This window comes from Dipodomys spectabilis, unplaced genomic scaffold, assembly GCF_019054845.1.
Source record: "Dipodomys spectabilis isolate Male_0828 unplaced genomic scaffold, ASM1905484v1 ptg000188l, whole genome shotgun sequence".
Lineage (NCBI taxonomy): Eukaryota > Metazoa > Chordata > Mammalia > Rodentia > Heteromyidae > Dipodomys > Dipodomys spectabilis.
The window spans coordinates 1,684,089-1,696,721 of record NW_024870865.1 but is presented as its reverse complement, the minus strand read 5'-3'; the positions used below and the strand labels follow the sequence as shown (position 1 = coordinate 1,696,721).

At 45.8% G+C, this 12,633-nt stretch overlaps 1 protein-coding gene across 2 annotated transcripts in view; it reads left to right on the top strand.

Annotated features, from left to right (window-relative positions):
• Positions 1-486: 486 nt before the first annotated feature.
• Rere (arginine-glutamic acid dipeptide repeats) overlaps positions 487-12,633 on the top strand; it is a 394,753-nt gene continuing 382,606 nt past the window's right edge. For both annotated transcript variants that reach the window (XM_042695750.1, XM_042695749.1), the window contains exon 1: positions 487-934. The gene's annotated coding sequence lies outside the window, so the exon portion shown is untranslated. The remainder of the gene's footprint in view (positions 935-12,633) is intronic.

Here is a 12,633-nt window from a genome sequence, read left to right as displayed (position 1 = left end):
ACCCCGGTAATAACAAGAGCTGGAGGACTTCCACCCATCCCACCCCGGGACTGGCCCGCTCCCCACGGCCGGTCCCGGGCGGGCCAGCCCAGCCGCTGCACCCGCCCCAGCGCCAGCTGAGGGGCGTCGGGGCCGCTCCCGGTGCGCACAAAGACGCGGCGGGAGCGGGAAGCCACCCCCTGGGTGCTCAGCCGAGGCCCGAGGCCCGAGGCGCGCGCCCTCCGCCCGGCCCGGGCACCGCCGACGCCCGGCCTCCGGTCTTCCCCTCCGCGCCTATGAAAAAGGGGGGGGGGGGGGAAGCCACGCCTCCTTCCCCGCCCACCTCCTCCCACTGGCTTCCGCTCCGCTCGCGTCACTCGCGCGCTCCCCAATGGCGAGGTGCGATACTGCGAGGTGGGCCGGGCCCGAGCGGGGAGTGGGCGGCGGGTCGGCGTACCCGCTCCGCCGCGGCTCCGCCACCATCGCGGAGGTGCCGCTGCTCCCGCAGACGCTCGCGAGCCGCCCCGCGCTCCGGAGCCTCGTTGTCCTCCCGCACGCCTCCCCGAGACGCTCGCCCCGCCGGGCCTGGGTCCCGCCTCCTCCTCCCCTCCTTCCCCCCCTCCTTCTCGCGCTCCCCACATTATCTCGCCTCATTTTCTTTCCTAGTTGAGGGGAAAAAAAAAAATCACCATCCTCCTCAGGGAGCCCCGGGAAAAACCCCCACAGGAAAGCCCGAAGCAGACATGGTCGTGGGCGCCCGCCGCTGAAGGCTTGGCCCGAGCGAGAGGAGGAGGAGGGAGCCTAGGTTGAGTCGCAGCCGGGGTCACGGCCGGGAAGCCCCCCGCCGCCCCGCCCCGCAGCCCGGCGCCCCGCGGCCTCCGCCCCGTCCCCGCCACTTTAGCCCCGGAGTCGGCCGCACGCCCCAAGCCTGGATGGTGTAGCGCCTCAGGGGAAGGTAAGTCCTCGGCCCCGCTGTGCGAGCGTGCGTGCGTGCGTGCGGGGCCGCTCGCTCGTCCACACCGCCGTCCTGGGCGCGGGGGGCCGGGCGGACCGAGGGCTCGGCCCCCGAAGCCGTCGCGCGTCCCGGCTCGTTCCCGAGAGACCTGGCGGCTGTGGGGGCCGCCGACGTGCTGGGCCGTCCCGCGAGCCCGGGCAGCGGGGTGGCGGCGAATAAAGGGCCAGGTGACCGAGCCCCTGTGTCCTCCGTGCCTCGGGGCCACCCTTGCTCTCTCTCGACTGCTGCTTCCATCTCTCCTTCAAACTCTTTCCTGCCCCCAAATAATTGGCTGAACTGCGTGTGTGGGGGGGGGGCAGGGAGGGGAGGAGAAGGAAGTCCAGGACTGAAGCCATCGATTGCTGGAATGTTTATGAATTAATTTGGGGGTCTTGGGGGCGGGTGGACTCGGATTAAAGTATCATTTTTCCCATTAGGGGAAGAGCCTTTCTTTGTATTTTCAGTCTAGTTCTGGGTGTGATTACAAAATTAGGAATCTTCCCCCCCCCCCCACCCCCCCAACCACTTGGGTTAGAATTCTTACTATTAGGTTTTAGGTTTTCAGTTCTGCTGTCTGAGAGTGGCATCTGTTTTTTTTCTTTTTTCTTTTAAGGTTAATGAAAGAAGATAGTTTTATCTAGAATTGGGTGTGTGAATGTGTTGGGGGGAGTTTTGCAGGTTTACTTTGAAACTGGTTGCTTGCAAAGTTGTTGAAAGGGAAACAAAATGATTCATTGTTGGGATTGTCATTTTTCTCTGTCTCTTTTCCAAGGTTTGCTTACAATTTTTGCTGGATTACAGACTTCAAACACTGATTGAAGCAAAATGTGTCCTTGAGAAACTGGGTGCTTTAAATGTTTCAGTATGTGCTGCTATTTTAAGATACATTTTTAGAAAGTAGTTTTGTAGAAATCCTGAAAATAGCCTTCTCCAAAGCCATTTTTTTAAACATAAAAAAGATAGTAAAAAAAAAAGGTGAACTTGAATTACAAAACATTCATTTAGTGTTAACACAAACTAGTGAAGCGTATGTTTAAATTTGGAGCATTTTTTTATAATTGCTTTCTATTTAAAGGGAGATCTTTTTGTCTGCTGTACACTGATTTCTTTTAGTCTCAGTCTGTTGGGGGAGGGGTGAGAGAATGGATCCATACAATAATAAAATCATCTTTGGGTAGATATTTCCTTCCATGGATTTATTTGCTTGTTGGTTTCCTCCCACTGTAAATTATGAACCAGTTTTGATTTTGATGGCCCAGTCTGAGTGGAAGCTGGCTTCCAGCTCTGTTGTTGAGGTAAAGGGAAAAGAGGCACACACAAACACACACACACACACACACACACACACACACAATGCCAGGCTGAGGGCTCATTGTTCTTTCCTACACACATTCATTCTCTCCCATATTTGGGACTAGGTTTCCACAGACAACACAGCTCTTTTTGGGAGAGAGAAGATGGGGGAAGGGTGTGCTTTCCTTTTTCAGCTTTCTTTCTCCTATCTCATGTCTGGCCTTTTTTGCAACCTTGCAAGGCAGAAGAGTACATGGGAAACTAAATGACACTCAAAACACACATTCAGACATTCTTCTGTCTCCCCCTTTCCCTCTTATAACCCTGTTTTCTGCTACTGTTTCTTTTCTTTTCTTTTTTTGTATGTAAAGATAAACTCTTTACATGGTGGCCTTACATTGTACTCTCAGTGCTTTCATGTTCCTTATTGCCCCTGACTTTGTTGGGAACAGTGAATTAATTGTCCACTTGGCTTACTGTAGTGAATGTCTTCTTTTCTGAGTAGAAATAGGTTGTCTCTCTTAAAATTATAAAGATTGTGTTTGAGGTTAGTATTTAGCAAAATGATTGTGTGTATGTGTGTGTGTGTATTAGTGATCTGATCGTTTGGTGGTCAGGTTGCTGCTGACTGTTGACCTATCAGTGTGGTGGTTGTTGTTTTTGAAATAGGGATTTTAAGAAAGGATCTGTTTTTCTGTTTTGGGGGGCTAGCACAGAGGCTCTCAGAACACTGAACATTACTTAGAGTGCATTTAGGGTTATTCTAGCTCTGGGTCCGGATGAATGTTGGTGTGGATAAATGCTTGTAGGCTGCTGAATAGCACCTTCTACTGGTTAATTGCTTTGATGAATTCAGAGGAAGAGGTTGGGGGAGGGGATTAACGGCTGAGGTTTAATGATTTTCTTTGAAAGGCAGTTGCTGGGCCTTTCTGCAAATGCCACTTCCACAGCTGCTAATGCAGCTGCCCTTTGACAGACACGGTTGCATCATGGCTTTATTATGTTATTGGCTGTGTCTTGACATTAATTTGTTCTGTTATCAGAGGTATTTGCGCATCGTGACTTCAAAGAACTCTTTCAAATAGATACTTTTCCATCTTTTATGAGAAATACAGTGTTTTGAAATAGTAAATTAAATAAGGGGCTTGTTTACATTCTAGGTGTTGGAAACTGTGTGTGCATACACACACACACACACACACACACACACACACACACACACACACATGTTTACATTCTAGGTGTTGGAAACTGTGTGTGCATACACACACACACACACACACACACACACACACACACACACACACACACACACACACACACACACACACACACACACCATAGCAGTCTTTCGAAAAGTTTTAATGCCATTAAAAAAATCAAACTTAGCTGGGTGCTGGTGGCTCACGCCTGTAATCCTAGCTACTCAGGAGACTGAGATCTGAGGATCGAGGTTCAAAGCCAGCCCGGGCAGGAAAGACAGTGAGACTCCTATCTCCAATAAACCACCAGAAAACCAGACGTGGCGCTGTAGCTCAAGTGGTAGAGCATTTGCCTTGAGCTGAAGAGCTGAGGGACAGCCCCCAGGCCCAGAGTTCAAGCCCCATGACCGACAAAAAAAAAAAAAAAGAAAAAAGAAAAACAACATATAGAAAGTCAAAGTCTAGCACTGGATGCAGATTGTCTTCAGGAACCAGGTAGAGGGATGGGGGGAATTGGGTGGGAAATCTTAATAAAATCATCACTTCTACATAGGTCGGTGTGTTTAATTGAAGTAATGTTTTCAGCAGTCATCAACATAAATATAAATAGGTCTGATAGAATGGTTTGTGTATTATATACATATATATATTAAATAAGAGGCTAGAGAAAATTTGAGTATCTGAACACATTAGAAGAGGGCTGATGAGTTTGTGCTCTGTCTTCTAAACCAAAGTGCAGTTTCAGAGATACTTTTTTTGGAGGGGGGAGGGTAGTCAGTCCTGGGGCTTGAACTCAGGGCCTATGGGTGCTGTCTTTGAGCTTCTTTTCTTCAAAGCTAGCATTCTAGCACTTTGTGTACTGGTACTTTCAGTTTTCTGGTGGTTAATTGGGGATGAGTCACACAAACTTTCTTGCTCAGGCTGGCTTTGAATTACTATTCTCAGATCTCAGCCTCCTGAGTAGCTAGGATGACAGGTATAAACCACTGGAGCCCAGCTCAGAGATGCTCTTGATAAATGCCTGGAAGGATTTTGTTATCCCAGCCTAACCTATCCCTATTATTTTAATGTAATGGACAGTTAGTGTGTACCTGTAAAATAAACATCATCTCTTCCAGACTGGTTACTCCTAGGAATGTGATTTCTTTTTCCTTTTTGGCAGTAGTGGGCTTCTACTCAGGACCTGTGGGTTTGGTCCACTTGCTTGCTAAGCAGGTGCTCTGCCACTTGAGCTACACTTCTAGCCCTGCACTGTGCCTTGAGATAGAGTGTCCAACTTTTCTTCTCAGGTTGGCTTTGAACTTTGATCTTCAAGCACTGAGCCTCCTGAACAGTAGGATTACTATTAGTAGGATTACTAATGAGCCATCTGCATTGCGCTGTTATGTAATTTCTTTTTTTTTTTTTATCGTCTGTCATGGAGCTTGAACTCTGGGCCAGGGTGCTGACCCTGTGCTCTTCAGCTCAAGGCGAGCGCTCTACCTGATCGGGCTGGCTTTGAACCGCTATCCTCAGATCTCAGCCTCCTGAGTAGCTAGGATTACAGGTGTGAGCCACTGGAGCCTGGCCTATTTTGTAATTTCTGATTCACCTTATTGCCAAAACTTGAAGTTTGGGCTGGGGTGTGGCTCATGTGATATAGAGTATCTGACAAACTCAAGGCCCTGAGTTTGGACCCCAGTACCCTCACCCCCCAAAAAACAGAAGCATAATTTGTAAACGTGAGCATCTTTCTTAGTGGAGTACATCAATTCAAATGTATTATTTATTTACTTTTTGGTGGTTTTGGTGCTTGAACTTGGGGCCTGGGTGCTTGCTGTCCCTGGGCTCATTTTGCTTAAGGCTAGTGCTCTACGACTGAGCCACAGCACCACTTCCAGTTTTCTGGTGAATAACTGGAGATGAGAGTCTACGGACTTTCTTTCCCTCCTGGGCTGGCTTTGAATCAGGCAGTTTCAATCCAACATTTGTTGCCAGTATTTTTTTGTAAGGAAGCTAGAATAGTAATTGAACCCATTTCAGTTAAAACAGTAATCCAAATCAAGAAATAAAATTCTAATTTCTTGTTTCCTCCTCCTCCTCCTCCTTCCTCCTCCTTCTCTTCCTGCTTCTCCTCCTCCTTCTCCTCCTCCTCCTCCTCCTTCTCTTCCTTCCACCACCTCTTCCTCCTCCTTCTCCTCCTCCTCCTCCTCCTCCTCCTCCTCCTCCTCCTCCTCCCCCCCCCCCACCCCTCCTCCTCTTTCTTCATAGTACTAGAGTTGGTAAACAAAGCTTATGCTTGTAATCCTAGCTATCAAAAAGCCTGAAGCGGAACTGAGGCTCAAGTGACGGAATACTAGTCTTGAGCAAAAAAGCTCAGAGACAGTGTCGAGGCTCTGAGTTCAAGACCCAGGACTGGCACACACAAGACACAAAAAAACCTCAATAATAACTACTAAATCCTGCAATAATTGTATGTAATATTGAACAGATATTGAACAGAAATATAGCAGGTGCCATTAAAAAATACCCATATGGAAGTATATGATCTTTGTCTTTCTAAAAACATGTATGTGTTGAATATTATTATGGATTTTGTAAGCTTCCATTACTTAAAATTGGTTTTGAATCTTCTAACATCTTGTTTAAATCTCAGTAATCAAAAAAACATTACTAAGTAAAATGAATTGTATATACTAAGTTCTTTGGGGAATATTATGCTTTCCTACTAACTGCTTTTGGCAGCTACTTTTGCAGTTGATTTAAAGGTTAAGATAGCAGAAAATTCAGATGTTTAAGTGAGTCATTACTATGACCTAGCTGTGAACTTCATTACACACACACACACACACACATCCCCTAAAACAATACACTATTGTTTTACAAAATCAGTTTCTGATAAAACTGTGCTCTGGTTGATTATAAAATTGTTTTTATTTTATTTAAACCACCATTCTCTAGAAGTTATCTCAGCTAAGATTACAGATGTTAGCCACCACAGTCTAGCAGGAATTACTGGAGTTATATCTAAGTAATTGTTAATTATTAATAGTCTGATAATTATTCCAACTTTTTTTTTTTGGTTGGTCATGGGGCTTGAACTCTGGCCCTCGGCGCTGTTACTCAGCTCTTCAGCTCAAGGCTAGCACTCTACCACTTGAGCTACAGTGCCACTTCCAGTTTTCTGGTGGTTTATTGGAGATAGGAGTCTCTCAGTCTTTCCTGCCCAGGCTGGCCTTGAACCTTGATCCTCAGATCTCAGCCTCCTGAGTAGCTAGGATTACAGGCGTAAGCCACCAGCGCCCAGCAATTATTCCAACTTTGAGGCATTGCTTATCCAATTTAAGTGTGATTTTGTTGTTTCTTAGTTTTGTGGTTAGTTTTTTTTTTTTTTTTGGGTCCGGTCGTGGGGCCTGAACTCTGGGCCTGGGCGCTGTCCCTCAGCTCTTCAGCTCAAAGCGAGCGCTCTACCACTTGAGCTACAGTGCCACTTCCTAGTTTGTTTCTAACAGCATTCTAGTGTTTCCAGATGAATAGAAAAATATGTATTTAAATGTGTTATAAAACTATTAGATTGCTTATGCTTTTTTTTTTTTTTTTTTTGGCTTGGGCCTGGGGGAGGACTGTACTGGAGTTGGAATGCGGTCTGTGCTTGCTAGGCTGGTACCACTTGAGTCATCCCTCTAGTACAGCCTTTTGTTGATTATGTTGGAAATGAAGCTGAGAACTTTTCTGCTGTAGTTGCCCTTGAACATTGATCCTCTATATCTCAGCCTCTTATTTATTTATTTTTGGTCGGTCATGGGGCTTGAACTCTGGGCTTGGGCGCTGTCCCTGTGCTCTTCAGCTCAAGGCGAGGGGTCTTGAGCCACAATGCCACTTCCGGTTTTCTGGTGGTTTATTGGAGATAAGAGTCTCACGGATTTCCTGCCAGGGCTGGCTTTGAATCATGACCCTCAGATCTCAGCCTCCTGAGCAGCTAGGATTACAGGCGTGAGCCACCGGTGCCCGGCAATCTCAGCCTCTTGAACAGGTAGAATTACAGAGGAAGCCGTTGACTCCTAGTTTGTTCATGTCATTTTGTTTTTTATTTTTTTTTTTGTCGGTTGTGGGTCTTGAACTCTGGGCTTGGGTACTGACCCTGAGCTCTTCAGCTCAGGCTAGCACTCTACCTCTTGAGCCACAGAGCCACTTCTGGCTTTTGCTGTTTATGTGGTGCTCAGGAATCGAACCTAGGGCTTCATGCATTCAAGGCAAGCACTCTACCACTGAGCCACCTTCCCAGCCCTGTTCATGTCATTTTAATGACTAGTCAATGATAATGATTTAAGTATCCCAAATATTAAATATATTTTATCTGTTTGGAGTTTGGTTTGGAATTGTGATTTTTTTTTTCCAGATCTGTAAGTTTTGGAATTGTGATTTGTATAACTAACTTGGTGTGCCAAGTAATAGAAGTTATAAGTCTTATCCTTACATTATGTAATTAGGTCAGATAATGTGTGTGCCTGTGTGCACGTGTACATGCTGGTACTGAAGCTTGAACTCCAGGCCTCAAGCTTGCTCTTCCTACTCATGTCTTGCACTCTACCACTTCACCCATGCCTTCACTTCCAGCATTTTGCTGGTTATTTGGAGATAAGAGTTTCAAGGATTTGTCTTCTTGGGCTGACAATCCACAGATCTAGGCCTCCTGAGTAGGGTTTTTATATGTGTGTACCACTAGCACCTAGCCAGTCTTGAATTTTTGCATCTGAAGTTGAAGCTGCGGTCTTGCCCTATTTTTAAACTAGTTATCATGTGATTTTTAAAGAGCTTTGGGTAGGGTGTTTGAGTTTATAAAGAATAAAAAAAAAATCTTCAAAGCCATTTGAAGTTTTGAGAAAACTTGGAAAGAAACTTGAAGAGCAATCTTTCCTGGAAGAACAGGAAGTGTGGTTTAGCACGGCCTCATTAACACTGGAAAGCTACTGGGAATATGGACCCCACCCAGGTAGTGTTTGCCTCCTCAGCAGAGTTTAAGCCAGACCCTAGTACCAGGGTTATGGGAAGCAGTAAAGACACCATTTTAAAGGGGCAGTGTGAACCTTATTGGCTTGGTCTAACCTGAAAGAGAGCTGTGAGCTGGAATAGCTATGCAGTGTCTGTAGATGGAGCCCATGCTGGTGGAACCCATCCCAACATGTGCTCAGCAGGGCATGTAGGTGCATATTTACTGGCGCCTCTTCATGACCTTGATTATTGACCCCCTTCCCTGGGCCCTCCGTGTGTGGTGCAAGCACATTTGGGGGGGAGAGCAGGCAGGAATGCAGGCGTGTGTGTGCATGTGTAAACCGCCTGGAGCTGCAACCCATCCCCCTGGCTGACTTCTCTTGCTGACTAATGGGATGCAGGAGCCATGGCCATTGATTTAAACAGATGTTTGATGTGTGAAAACATCATTCAGGTACATTTTAGCTTGTTTTATTTTCTTGTGGTGTTGAGCATGAAACTTGGGGGCCTCATGCATGCTAGGCAAACCCTGTACTGGGTTGAGTTTGTCCTCCCCCACCTAGTTCTTGGAGGCTCCTAAAGCTCATAGCTAGCGTTTCCTCTGCCCTCTCACACATTTCTCCCTCCCCTCTCCTTCTTTTCTGTGTAGTTCCGGAAGGTGACCGAAGGCATATCATCCTGTTATCCTGCTCTACCTGACAGGCCACTTTACAAGGTTGTTCAGACAGTCATGGAATGTAAGTGTTTTACATTCTGAAGGCAGATGGTCTTTTCCTGTGTGTGACATTGAACACCCAGGGCCAGCCTACTGGTCTACTGTTAACTCAATTGTTCTGCTTTTGCTTCTGTCTTCAGCCTCCACTTCCATGTCCACCATAAGGACTCTGTGTTTTTAACGTTTTCCAAGAGAGATCTGATAGGTCATCAGTTATTAACATCGTTGATTCAGGTTGTGGGGTCAGACCACCTGACAAAGCTGCTGTCAGCTCTCCAGTTGCTACCTCTACTGCTGGATTCCCACCACCTCACACTCACTCCTCAGGGAGGCAGCTGAGAGAGTGGAGGAGGCACGAGTCCCATGGCCTCTGGAAATGAAATCTCCTCTCTTCTCATAGCCTGTCAAGTTTTTCCCTCTTCATTTCCCCTGACATCTGGTGTGGATGTTGTGCTTTCTATATATTATTATAACATAATCATAATCATAATCATAACTAGTGGTCACATTTGATCTCTTTTTTGGTGAGATTATTCTACTGTACTTGTCTACCCTTTCTTGTTCCCTTCTCTTTCCTTTTCCCTTCCTCTCCGCTTCCCCTTCCTTCTCTTCCTGTGCCAGTCCTGGGGCTTGAACTCATGACCTAGGCACTGTCCCCGAGTATTCTTTCTTTCTTTCTTTCCTTTCTTTCTTTCTTTCTTTCTTTCTTTCTTTCTTTCTTTCTTTCTTTCTTTCTTTCTTTCTTTCTTTCTTTCTTTCTTTCTTTCTTTCTTTCTTTCTTTCTTTCTTTCTTTCTTTCTTTCTTTCGGTCTGGTCGTGGGGCCTGAACTCTAGGCCTGGGCACTGTCCCTCAGCTCTTCAGCTCAAGGCTAGCGCTCTACCACTTGAGCCACAGCACCACTTCCGGCTTTTTTTTCTTTTTGCTTATGTGGTGCTGAGGAATCGAACCCAGGGCCTCAGGCATGCAAGGCAAGTGCTCTACCACTTAGCCAACTTCCCAGCCCCTTGGATTCTTTCTTTCTCTCTCTCTCTCTCTCTCTTTCCTTCCTTCCTTCCTTCCTTCTTTCTTTCTTTCTTTCTCTTTGTTTCTTTGTTTCTTTGTTTCCTTCCACGTCTAGCACTCTGTGCTACAAAGTGACTGCTTTTTCCTCTTTGTACATGTTGCCTTGGAGTTATATCTGATTGATCCATCCATTATCCTTTATTCTATATCTTAATCTGATCAGTCTGATCAGTGTTTTTATTTTCTTTCTTTTGGTGCCAATGCAGGAGCTTAACGTCCAGGCTTTATATACTTGCTTGGCTTTTTCACCCAAGGTTGGTACTCTACCATTTGAATCACAGTTTTACTTCTAGCTTTCTGTTAATTGGAGATAAGAATCTCAAAGATTTTCCTCTCTGGCTGGCTTTGAACCTTACTCCTCAGATCTCAGTCTCCTGAGTAACTAGGTGTGAGCCACCAGCCCCCCCTCCCCACTTTATACTACCTGTGTTCGTTCTAGTTTGAAGCACTTAATTTTTGGAAAACTGCAGTCAATTGCTAAGTTCTTGCAAGGCTCTTTCAACAGATCATTAGGTTAAATTGTACAGATCTGTTAGGTTTTCCACAGCTTTCTAGAAATTAGTATTTATACTACTGTTTACCTATACCTGTTAGAAGACTGTTTTAGAGCTATATCACTTACTGCTGTATACAGACTCCCTAAAACATGAATGTCAACCCAGTAAACATTTACTATGTCAGTTATTTTGGGTCAGTTATTTGGGAGTAGCTTAACTGAAGCTGTTCTGGCTCTGTAGTCTCTCCTGAGATTGAAGTCAGGATATTCCCTGAGCTGCAGTCATCTGAAGGCTGGCAGCCTCCTGGGATTTGCCTTCAGTCTCACTCTCTTGGCTGTGCGCAGAAGTCTGTTACTGGTTATGTGACCTCTTCACGGGCTTACTCAGATGGTTCTATAACATGGCATTTGACTTCCTACACAAGGGGTGTGTGTGTGTGTGTGTGTGTGTGTGTGTGTGTGTGTGTGTGTGTGTGTGTGTGTGTGTGTGTGTGTGTGTGTGTGTGTGTGTGTGTGTGTGTGTGTGTGTGTGTGTGTGTGTGTGTGTGTGTGTGTGTGTGTGGTGTGGTGCGGTGCGGTGCGGTGCGGAGGAGGGAGGCGCAGGAGGAGACAGAGGCAGAGGGAGTCTCCATGGTTTTTATGACTTAGTCTCAGAAGTTAGGTGTCATCACTTTCACCATATTGTATTAGAATCACCTCATTAGTTAGAATCTAGCTTCTACTCTAAGGAAGGGGAATTAACTTCCACCTCTTGATGGGAGGTACATCAAGGATTTGTAAGTTAATTTTTAACCTACCACTAGATTCAAAGGATAAAGAGATGGCAGAATGAAACCTGCTTTTTCTTGTTCTTAATTATCTTCAAGCATTGTCTTACATTGATTGGAGGTTTGTTGCTGGTTCTTACAGCAAACCTCACATTATTCATCTTTTCATCTTCTCTCTCTGCCCTTGGTGGGATACTAAGCATTTCCTACTTTCTTCCAGTTCTTACCTCAGATTTAATCTTTCATTTAAGATGCTGTTAAGGGGCTGGCAGATGCCTGAGTTGTAACCCCAGTACAGCTCAGAAAAACAAAAACAAAAACGCCCTTGAAATTCTCTTTTGGTTTTAGCCTTTTTTTTTTTTTTTTTTGTTATTCGTGGGGTTTGAACTTGGGGCCTGGGTGCTATCCTTGAGCTCTTTGGCTCAAGGCAAATGCTCTACCACTTAGAGCCACAGTTTGAGTCACTTCTGGTTCTCTGGTGGTTAATTGGAGATGAGTCTCACAGCCTTTCCTCCCTGGGCTGGCTTTGAACTTCAATCCTCAGATGTCAGCCTCCCAAGTAGCTAGGATAACAGGCTTCAGCCACCAGTACCTGGCTTGTCATTCTTATTTTTGCCTTTTAAGAAATAATTTTTGGGGGCTGGGAAGGTGGCTCAGTGGTAGAGCGCTTGCCTTGCATGCATGAGGCCCTGGGTTCGATTCCTCAGCACCACATAAGCAGAAAAAAAAATAATTTTTGGGCTGGGAAGATGGCTCAGTGGTAGAGTACTTGCCTCGCATGCATGAGGCCCAGAGTTAGATTCTTCAGTACCACATAAACAGAAAAAATAATTTTCAAAAATCCAAGGTCAGGGCTGGGAAGGTGGCTCAGTGGTAAAGTGCTTGGCTTGCATGCATGAGGCCATGGGTTCGATTCTTCAGCACCACATAAGCAGAAAAAGCCAGAAGTGGTGCTGTGGCTCAAGTGGTAGAGGGCTACCTTGAGCTGAAGAGCTGAGGGACAGCACCCAGGCCCAGAGTTCAGACCCCACAACTGGACAAAAAAAAAGACTTTACTAACATTTATCATGACTCATAAGAAATATCTTTATTAAAACATGTTTTTTTTTTTTTTTTGTCCCTTGTGGGGCCTGAACTCTGAGCCTTGGCGCTG